Raw genomic sequence first — 9,802 nt, 5'->3', positions numbered from 1 at the left:
CAACAACAATTTCTTATATCTAAGACAAGTGAAGTAAATTGCCTAAACCTAAAGGGTCTGGTAGGAATTGGGAGGGAGACCCCAGCAGGTTTTATTTTTGCTGGGTTTAAAAAAAATAAAATATTGAATTCTGTTCGCTAACCCAGAGGTAGAAAACAGAATGCTGAGCCGAGCATTCAGCTATTCACTCTCTGCTGTTCGGCCCCTTTGAGAATAGGAGCGAACAGCTGGGACTGAACTGCCGAACGTTCGCCTCAGCAGATCCAGATTTTGCATCGGCTCAGGATTCTTCCTTTAGTTTCGGCCGAATTTGCTGAAGCTGAAAGGGAAGTGAAGTAAGCCAAATTCAGCCGATGTATGGCTAAAAATAATCGTACTGGGCTGCTGTGAATAGCCTAAGATGCTTCAGCTCCCTTTACTTCGGCTGGGTTATTCATTCGGCTCCCTTCGGCAGCTTAGTAAATACCCCCCCTAGTCTTTGTACATAACATCAACAAAAAACTAGACAAATATATAGAAGGGGATTTATCACAACTGGAGCAGACAAAATCTGGAGCAGCTGTGCATGGCAACCAATCAGGTTTTCTTTTTCATTTTCAAATCTTAACTGAGAACCGGATTGGTTTGCCTCTGCAACTGCTCCAGATTTTGTCTGCTCCAGTTTTGATAAATTCCCCTCCATAGTGTTTTTACATTATTATTTTATCATTTCTAGTAGGAGAGCTCATCAATGAATCCTAATAATATAAAAAAATAATATCATGTAGAATATCAGTAAACATGTATTTTCATAATGTGTGTTAGAAATGAATGAATATCAATGAAGCATTAATAAAAGCAATCCTGTACATATTTACATTTCAGATGTTTAATATTCGCTTTGTATTTACTATATTAAGCCAGTGTGGCTGTGTGATAACACTGGATCTGTGCTGGTCTGATCACACTCCAGTTTGATCAGAGTATCTACTGTATGGTCAAAAGCTATGTACAAAAGTTTGTACATTTTTATTTATTGAAGATGCCCATAGAATGGACTTCCACAATACACTGACACTATTTACTCAGCCCTGTTAACATGAACTTTCTTGTGTCACAGCTCGCAGAGCCTGCCTTCTGAACTACAACTCAATATTTGAACAATGTAACATTATCAGTGCTTACTGGAAGCAATCCATGACGGGATATGTAGTCTTGAGAAATTGAGATTGCAGCACAGTGGTGTAGTGGTTAGCGCTTCTGCCTTGCAGCACTGAGGGTCCCTGGTTCAAATCCCAGCCAGGTCACTATCTGCAAAGAGTATGCATGCTCTCCCTGTGCTTGTGTGGGTTTCCTCTGGGTACTCCAGTTTCCTCCCACACTCCAAAGACATGCTGGTAGGTTAATTCTCTAAGTTGGCCTTGTATATATGTGAGATAGGGACCTTAGATTGTAAGCTACTTGAGTGTAACTATGTAAAGTGCTGCGTTAATTATCAGCAATGTATAAATACCTGTAATAAATACATCAGGGAAAGAGACGCAAAGCACACTGGGGGGGAAGTTGTTGGAAGTGATGGGCAGACAGAAGGCAGCACTCGCTACATAAAAGGGATTTTTACAGCAAGCTTTGATTGGGTTATCAGAAACATCTCCAGTATGTATGCTGTATGTATGCTGATGTTATAACAGGAGAGGATATGCTGGGACTTCAGAACTGCTGTAAGGCCATAAAAATGCAATTAAAAACTTTGTTTGTTTCTGGATTGGAACACAGGTATATTGTACTTAATGGGGGGCATGCATGCTGGTGTGTAAACATCCATAACAAAAAAATTATATTTAAATATATGAATACATAACAAAACTACGGTACCCCAAAAGATTTTATAGGATGTCAATTTAGAGTTGAACAATAATATTGGCCCTAGAATTATTGTTCTCACTCTGGCGTGCGCACCAATACCTAACTTGTATTAATATTGATGTGTTATTTTTTTGTATTTAGGCGCACCTGACGCGTGTTTGCGTTAGTATGTGCATGTATGCAGGGGACGGGGGACTTTAAACTTTTTTGGGTTGTTTTTACATTTATTTTATTTTAGATTTATTTATTTTTATTTTTTTTGCTATCACATAGAGGGGCTCACAAGTCTCATATGTAATAGCACTTTAGTGGTGACAGGTTCTCTTTAAGAACATATTAGGGGTCTATTTAACTCCTAATGTCACCTTTGCAGCCCATTGAAGCTGATCATGCACAGACCACTGGCAAGAAGATCAGCGAATGGATGTTCACTGGTCTCTCTCCACCGACACCTGTGTTCCCGCTGCCCAGGAAAAGTGGCAGAGGGGGGCACAAATTTCAGAGTCCATGGAATTTGTACAGTTGCCTAAATCACTTCAAGTGTAAAGCCGGCCGTCAGCTTTACATATGACAGACTTAGCCAGGGTTCTGCTAACAGGACCCCACTGCTGCTGCCATATGGCATTCATGAGTGGCAACAAAAGGGTTAGTAAAATTATATTTTTAAAAACACCGAGTATCATACTATAACTTGTCTTAAAGTGGAGCTGCAACTGAATGGACAGGTGGCCCATGGGTCTTCCCTGTTCAGAGGAGCTCAGGTTTGGACCAGATTCAATCCAAACCTGATCTCATCCCTTGCAGTCAGCGTATAAAAAGAACTCACAAAGTTCCGAAGATTTCTGAAATAATATCAATTTACACAGTTCAGTCCAGGGTTCAGCTGAGGCTCAGTAAATGACAGAGCAGAGATCTCTGGGATGTATGGGGCTATTGCTATTATTTGAGATTACTGCTAACAAGAAACATAGATCACTGTACAGTTCATGGGAAAAAAAGGATATACAGTAGTACCTTGGTTTACAAGTAACTTGGTTTGAGAGCGTTTTGCAAGACAAGCAAACATTTCCGAAAAATTTTGCCTTGATATACATGCAAATGTCTTGCAATAAGAGCAAAATTTTGTAGAAAAGCACCACCCGAATAAGGCTGTAGCAGTGCGAGCGATGAATCTGTTTAACGACAATGCAACATCACATTGGATATATTCCTTGTTAAGGTTTCACGAAATGAAAAAGATTCCATTGAGCCAAGAGATAGCAGTGATTCCGCTAGTGATAGTGAAAGTCGTCCTACACAATATTCCTCCTCACACCAGCCACGAAGTATCGGTAATTGGTTTATTTTTCTTTATATTTTGTACAGTATTATATTAAAGTACAGTATTGTAATAAGTTTTATATGAATATTTTTGGGTTGTGGAACAAATCATCTGAATTTCCATTATTTCCAATGGGGAAATTCGCTTTGATATATAACCGCTTTGGATTACAAGCATGCTTCCAGAACGAATTATGCTCGTAAACCAAGGTATTACTGTATAAGATATAAAGAAATCTTACTGAAAGATATGCAAGAAATGATTCTAAATAATATGTATATGTTGTACATAGTGGGTATAATATATATGTACACTGAGTGGCCAGATTATTATGACCACCCCATCAGTACTTCGTTGGGCCACGAGATTGACTAGTCGCTGACGGCACGTTCAGACCCAGATTTTCGTCTGACAGTCCGGTCTTTAAACACTTTAACAACAGCTGCTCTTGAACATTTAACGAATTCTGCTGTTTTGCTGATACTCGCTCCATGGCTCCGAGCGCCAACAATCATCCCACGTTCAAAGGCTGTTAAATCGCATTGTTTACCCGTATCTTCAGAAACAAATCACTTCTACTGTTGTGGCAAACAACCTGCTTCCCTATTTATAATGGTCTGGCCCTCTAGCAACTTCAGCGCAAAATTCTAGCTAATTTGCCTACAAACGTCAGGTGGTCATAATAAACTGTCCACTCAGTGTATATATATAATATTGTGGCATCAACATAATTTAAATTGTAAAGATTTTGTCATCAGAAAAGTGAGAGAGTGGAAATCCTACATTGTGGGCATCTTTCTGGTGACAACTGTCTAAAGGTGGCCATACACCTTACAACCAACGCACGACTTTCGTTGTGTGATGGTTGTAAGGGGATTAAAAGTTCGTACGACCTGCCCATCATGGACAGGCAGATCGTACTTGCAATCATCGCAAGTCCTCCCAGCTGAGGGGAGGGCTTACAGATGATTGCAATGGTGAGCGGGCAGTGTGCGCCTGCGCACCTCGGGTCGTGCGGCTTTCGTCTTGTGATCGAGCTACCAACCCGCCGAAAATCGTACAATTTTCGGCGGGTTTTCTAGCGTGCTCGTAATACGAAAATTGTGCGACTGTACAGTATATGCGGTCGCACGCTGCCCATACACCTTACGATTATCGTACGATCGCGGGATCACCCGATAATACACCTACGATAATCGTCAGGTGTATCTCCCTCATTTTGAAGAGATCTCCAAATGCCACACGTATGCAAAAAAAAAGAAAACTGACCCTACTCTATTCAAAAAAAAATAAGTTTGGGCTTTAGATCTATTTTGGCAATATTTTTATATTATTATTGTTATTATTATTAGTAGTAGTACTGATAATAATAATAATAATGTTATATTATTTTATTTTCTATGCAATCTAAAGACAAAAAGACATAACAAACCTAAAAACAATGTGCTATTTTTGCTAGTCTGAATGTAATTTGAAAACAACTTGTGTTACTTTAGACAACAAGTGTGTCAATTCTTCTCTATAATTTGTCTTGTTTGTAATGAAGCTACAATAACATTTTTAATGAAATTATATAATATGGCACAAAATGAAACAAGGTGGCTTTTTCCACTTCAATCATCCAATCATGTACAAGCAAACATCAATTTTCCTTGCATATTGTTGGGTATGCAAGGTTCCTTTTATTTATTTTTTTATTAAATTGACACTAAATTTAGGAGTTAAATCTAAAAAATACATTCAAGTACCCTAACTATTACCAAAACTGTATCTTATTTGTGTGTCACTCGGCTGTAGATCCTCAAATCATCTCTGAATTGGTGCCGACACTGTCCTTTCTTCTGGAGGGTGGCTGCTTGTGTTCCCCATGGTCCCTGTGTGTGTTATAAAGTAGTCACCGCTCCAAGCTCACTCCTGTGATGAACATCAACCTCAATACAAATTAGTAAACTGAGCATGAGATTGTAGTCCATCACAGGAGCGAGCTTGGAGCGGTGACTACTTTACCACACACACAGGGACCATGGGGAACAAAGGTAGTCACCCTCCAGAAGGAAGGACAGTGTCAGCACCAATTCAGAGATGATTTGAGGATCTACAGCCGAGTGATACACAAATAAGATACATTTTTATAATATTTAAGGTAAGAGTTTAGTGTCATGGTTATTGCGCTTACTTTATCCAGCAGACAATCTCTACTCTACTTTAAAAAATGATTAATGATGTACAACGATGATGTACAGATCAAATACATGATGTACAAGAATGATGTACAAATCAAATCTTTTGCTTTGCACATACAAGAACTTAATACATTGTGACAATAATATTGATACAGAATATTTATAAACAAAGTCTGCATACAGTCTTCAGTTATACAGTAGCCGCTATCAGCACTCCTGCAATACAGACCAGGACCTGGCTGTTAACCCAACAACCGATTCTGGGGCTTTCAGACGACTCAGCAGGGCAGGAAGGCCGGAGAATATAAAGGAACTCCTGCAATAAATAAGTTAACATTTATAGTATTCATGTACAAATTAATTTCTGAGTTAGATGTGGACGGTACTCGATGATACTGGACACCTTTATAACTATGTACCTATGACTGTTCATATATTACCTGTTACATTTCAGTAAATAAAGAAACTGAAAGAAAATGATCCAAAAAATGCAGCTGATCTATGTGATAATGGGGTTGGTTTACTGAAGGCAAATAGACTGTTCACTTTGCAAAGGAATTTACACTTAGCTTAGTGAATGTGGGGAAGATTCACTTTCCCGAAAATACCCAATTTTGCTTGCACATGATTGGATGATGGAAGTCAGCAGAGCTTAGCTTTCCCTCATTTACTAAGCTAAGTGTAAATTCCTTTGTGAAGAGAACAGTCTATTTGCCTTCAGTAAACCAACCCCATTATCACATAGGTCAGCTGAATTTATTTGATGAACAGCCTATTTGCCTTTAGTCAATCAACCCCAATGTCGCAACTGAATAAAAAATACATTTTAGTTTGAAAGAAACAAAAGCAAATAACATCCATGGGGTCTATTCACGAAGCAGCCGAAGGATCTAGCCGTAGCTTCGGCCGATCCTTCGGCTAGCTTTGGCCCCAGGACCCCTTCGGTTCAGTAGAACCGAGGGGCTGCTGTACAGGCTATACACAATAGCAGAACAGCCGAGCCGAATGCCGCTCAGCGGCATTCGGCTATTCACTCACTGCTGTTCGGCATCTATAAGAATAGACCGAACATCAGCGAGTAGCCTGCCGGAGGTTCGGCTTACCCGATCCAGATGTTGGATCGGCTGAGTCGAACTCCTCCTGCACTTCGGGTCGGCCGAACATGCTGAGCATGTTTGGCTCACATCACTTCAGGTCGGTTTTTCACTCGGCTGCTTACGACAGCTTAGTGAATAGACCCCCACATGGTGATAGAATACAGAATACATCACGATCTGTGCTTCTGTGCAATAGGATTTTTGTTTTACTTGTCTCTGGCTTCAATTCTATTGATTTTAGGTATATACCATTTATCTAATGAATGGATGATTCTGTCAAGTGTTAACAGTGCCTCTTCAGGTTGGTTTTGGAAGTGCAGTCTACATGAAATTTAAAGCTGAACTCCAGGCTATATAATGAGCTTTGGGTCACGGGAGGAGGTTAGTATGTCCTGCCATGACCCTAAGAGAACTATGGGAAAAAATACCTACCCCATGGTACTCTTTTAACTATCTACATCAATAGCCACAAGGGATATAAATCCACTATGTGTGCTCCACATGCCTAGGAAAACTCAGTTGTTACCATGTAAAAGAAGTGGTTATATCATCATTGTGTTGCTCTCTGTCTGCAGACAGTAGATCTGGGGGACGGATCCAGCAAGCCCCACCCACTACGGGTTGCCTACAGAAAACTACAGGGGGGGGCGGAGACAAGACCACGCATTCTGCACAAGGAGAGAGGAGCAGTGACTGGTCTTTATTACAGGAAGCGCCAAATCTCACACTGGATTACTGCACAGAAGAAATATACAAAGTTCACCAAGGTTCAAGGAAGAACACATATGGCTCTTGTATGAGGACAATAGTTGCTTATCCCGGAGTTCAGCTTTAAGCTGCTGTCGAAATCTAAACTTTTATTGGGTCAGTGTTTTCCTAGCAGTGGATCAAACTTCTTGTCTGCAAGGGTAACAATTAGGGATGCACCAATATATCGGCTGCCAAAATGCAAAATGCCGAAAGTGCCATTTCTGGCCGATATAGCTGCGCATAAGTTCTTTCTCTCCTCCCCACTGGGCGCTGCTCTGTGTCCTAGCGGGGAGGAGAGAAACTGTCACAGCTGGCCGAGCGCTGCAGGAGGAGAGCGCTATGAGTGGCCGTCGTCTCTCCTCCAACAGCGCTCAACCTCTGGTCACAGATCAGACAGCCAGCTCCGCTCGCTCGGCCTCCTGTGACAGCGTGTCAGGATGGAGAGCGGGTACAAGCAGTCAGGGATCGCTGAGTGTTTGTACATGATTGAGGACATGGTATGGTTACTATATCCTCCATTATGAATGAATGGGAAGTGATCTACATCACCTCCTGCTCATTCATGATTGTGGTTATAGTAACCATACTCTATCCTCATATTATGAATGAACAGGAACACTCAGCATTGATAACAGGGGCGGCAGAAAAAGAAATAGAGGACTCTCTGTGTTCTCAATCTCTTTTTCTATTTTAAAAGGGAAATATCAGGGGTCTGCTTAGATCCCTAATATTTACCCGAAGCCCCTAAAAGGAAAGTAAAAAATAACAAATATTTAATAAAAAATAAATAAATAGAAAAAAATTAAAAAGTTTATCAAAAATAAATAAAATATTTAACATTTTTTTTTTAAAGTTTGAATAAAAAACATTTTCGATTTCGGCCTGACATTTCTTTTAATTTCGGTTTTGAAATTTTCATTTTGGTGCATCTCTAGTAACACTATAGGATTCTGTACATACAAAATGGTAAACTGAGAATATTGTGTTCATCATCCCTTGTTCACACCTCTGCAATGTAACATCACAGATGAGCTGCGGGGTGCGTTGTGGTGCACTGCGTTTGGGCAGCCCATTCATGTGGGTGGTCTGTCTACCACAGCTAAATCATACTGTAAGAAGTGCATGCAACTTTTTTTTAAATTGCACCTCGTGATGCGGGATTGTGTGATGTGGATGGAGCCGGACTGTTCATAGAGGTAAATAAAAGATTTGTATTTATTCATTATGCTTCTCCAAAGCGTACCCTATAATTTATTTATAAAATAATAAAAAGCAAAGTCAGACACAACCATGACGTAAAATTGCATTTCTAAAAATAATCACTATACCACAACAATGCAGCGATTCATCAAGGGGAAATGTATACCGAGTCAGATTACTCAATGTGGCCACTAGGTGGGGCTAAATGCAATAAAACAAGAATTCTTGCCATGTGCAGTATGTATGTCACCAGTTTTGACACTTTGTATGCTTGGGGCACAACAAAAAACATAGAAAATGTATCAGTATTATGTGTTTGGCTGTGAAAATAATGCCTGCTCACATTTTTAAGTGTGACTATTTCGGAATGAAAAATGCTTAAAGCAGAAATAAACACTTAGGGGGTTATTCACGAAGCTGCCGAGGGCAGCCGTGTGAATAACTGACCCGAAGTGAAGTGAGCCGAACGCTGTTCGGCTATTCACTTCAGGCTTGTACGGCTGATTCCAGCCGTACACCGACTGAAATCAGCCGTACATCAGCTTGCTGCGGCTGGGTTCGAAGTGCAGGAGTTTGACATAGCTGATCCAACATTTGGATCGGCTGAGCCGAACCTCCGGCAGGCTACTCGCTGCTGTTCGGTCTATCCTCATAGGGGCCGAACAGCAGTGAGTGAATAGCCGAATGCCGCCGAGCGGCATTCGGCTCAGCTATTCTGCTCGGTACCTCTGTGGTCCCGAGCAGAATAGAAAAACAGTTTTAAAAAGTAGAAAAAAAAATAGAAAACGATTAGCAGAGCCGGAGGTGATATGAAAGCCGATTCTGCTGAGTTCTCATGGTACTGACATATCAGCGTCCCCTGGTTACCAAGTAAAAATAAAATAAAAATCAGCATAGGAATGCATAGCTAGATTCCTATTGGCTATTTCAATTTGCAATATCCAATAGCAAGCTGGCTATTGCACCCGCCCTCTGCTGCTGTCAATCACTAGAAGAGGACCTGATGGAGATCTTCAGGTCCCCTCTGCTGATTCACAGCAGCAGAGGGCGGGTGCCATAGCTAGTTTGCTGTTGGCTATTGCAAAGTGAAATAGCCAATAAAAATGTAGCTATGCATTCCTATGCTGTTTTGTTTTTTTTGACTGACGGCGGTCGGAGGCTCTGATGTAAAAAAAAAACAACAGAGTAGGGAAAGGTTTGCTCTGCTCGATCGAGCAGAGTAAACCTTTCTGGGAGGAAGTGTTTCTCTCACGAGCAGCCGGGAGCTGCTATCTAATAGCGGGAGACTCCCGGAGTGTCAACTGCCTGCAATATCATTGTGATCCTGAGCCAATTTACTAAAGGAGTAGAGACTGTTTACTTAGAAAAGTGAATGTTCACTGAACTTAGTAAATAAGGTAAAGCCG

This window comes from Nanorana parkeri, unplaced genomic scaffold (assembly GCF_000935625.1).
Source record: "Nanorana parkeri isolate BGI_ZX_2015 unplaced genomic scaffold, ASM93562v1 scaffold805, whole genome shotgun sequence".
Lineage (NCBI taxonomy): Eukaryota > Metazoa > Chordata > Amphibia > Anura > Dicroglossidae > Nanorana > Nanorana parkeri.
The sequence above is the reverse complement of the archived record's forward strand: the minus strand, read 5'-3'. Positions refer to the sequence as shown.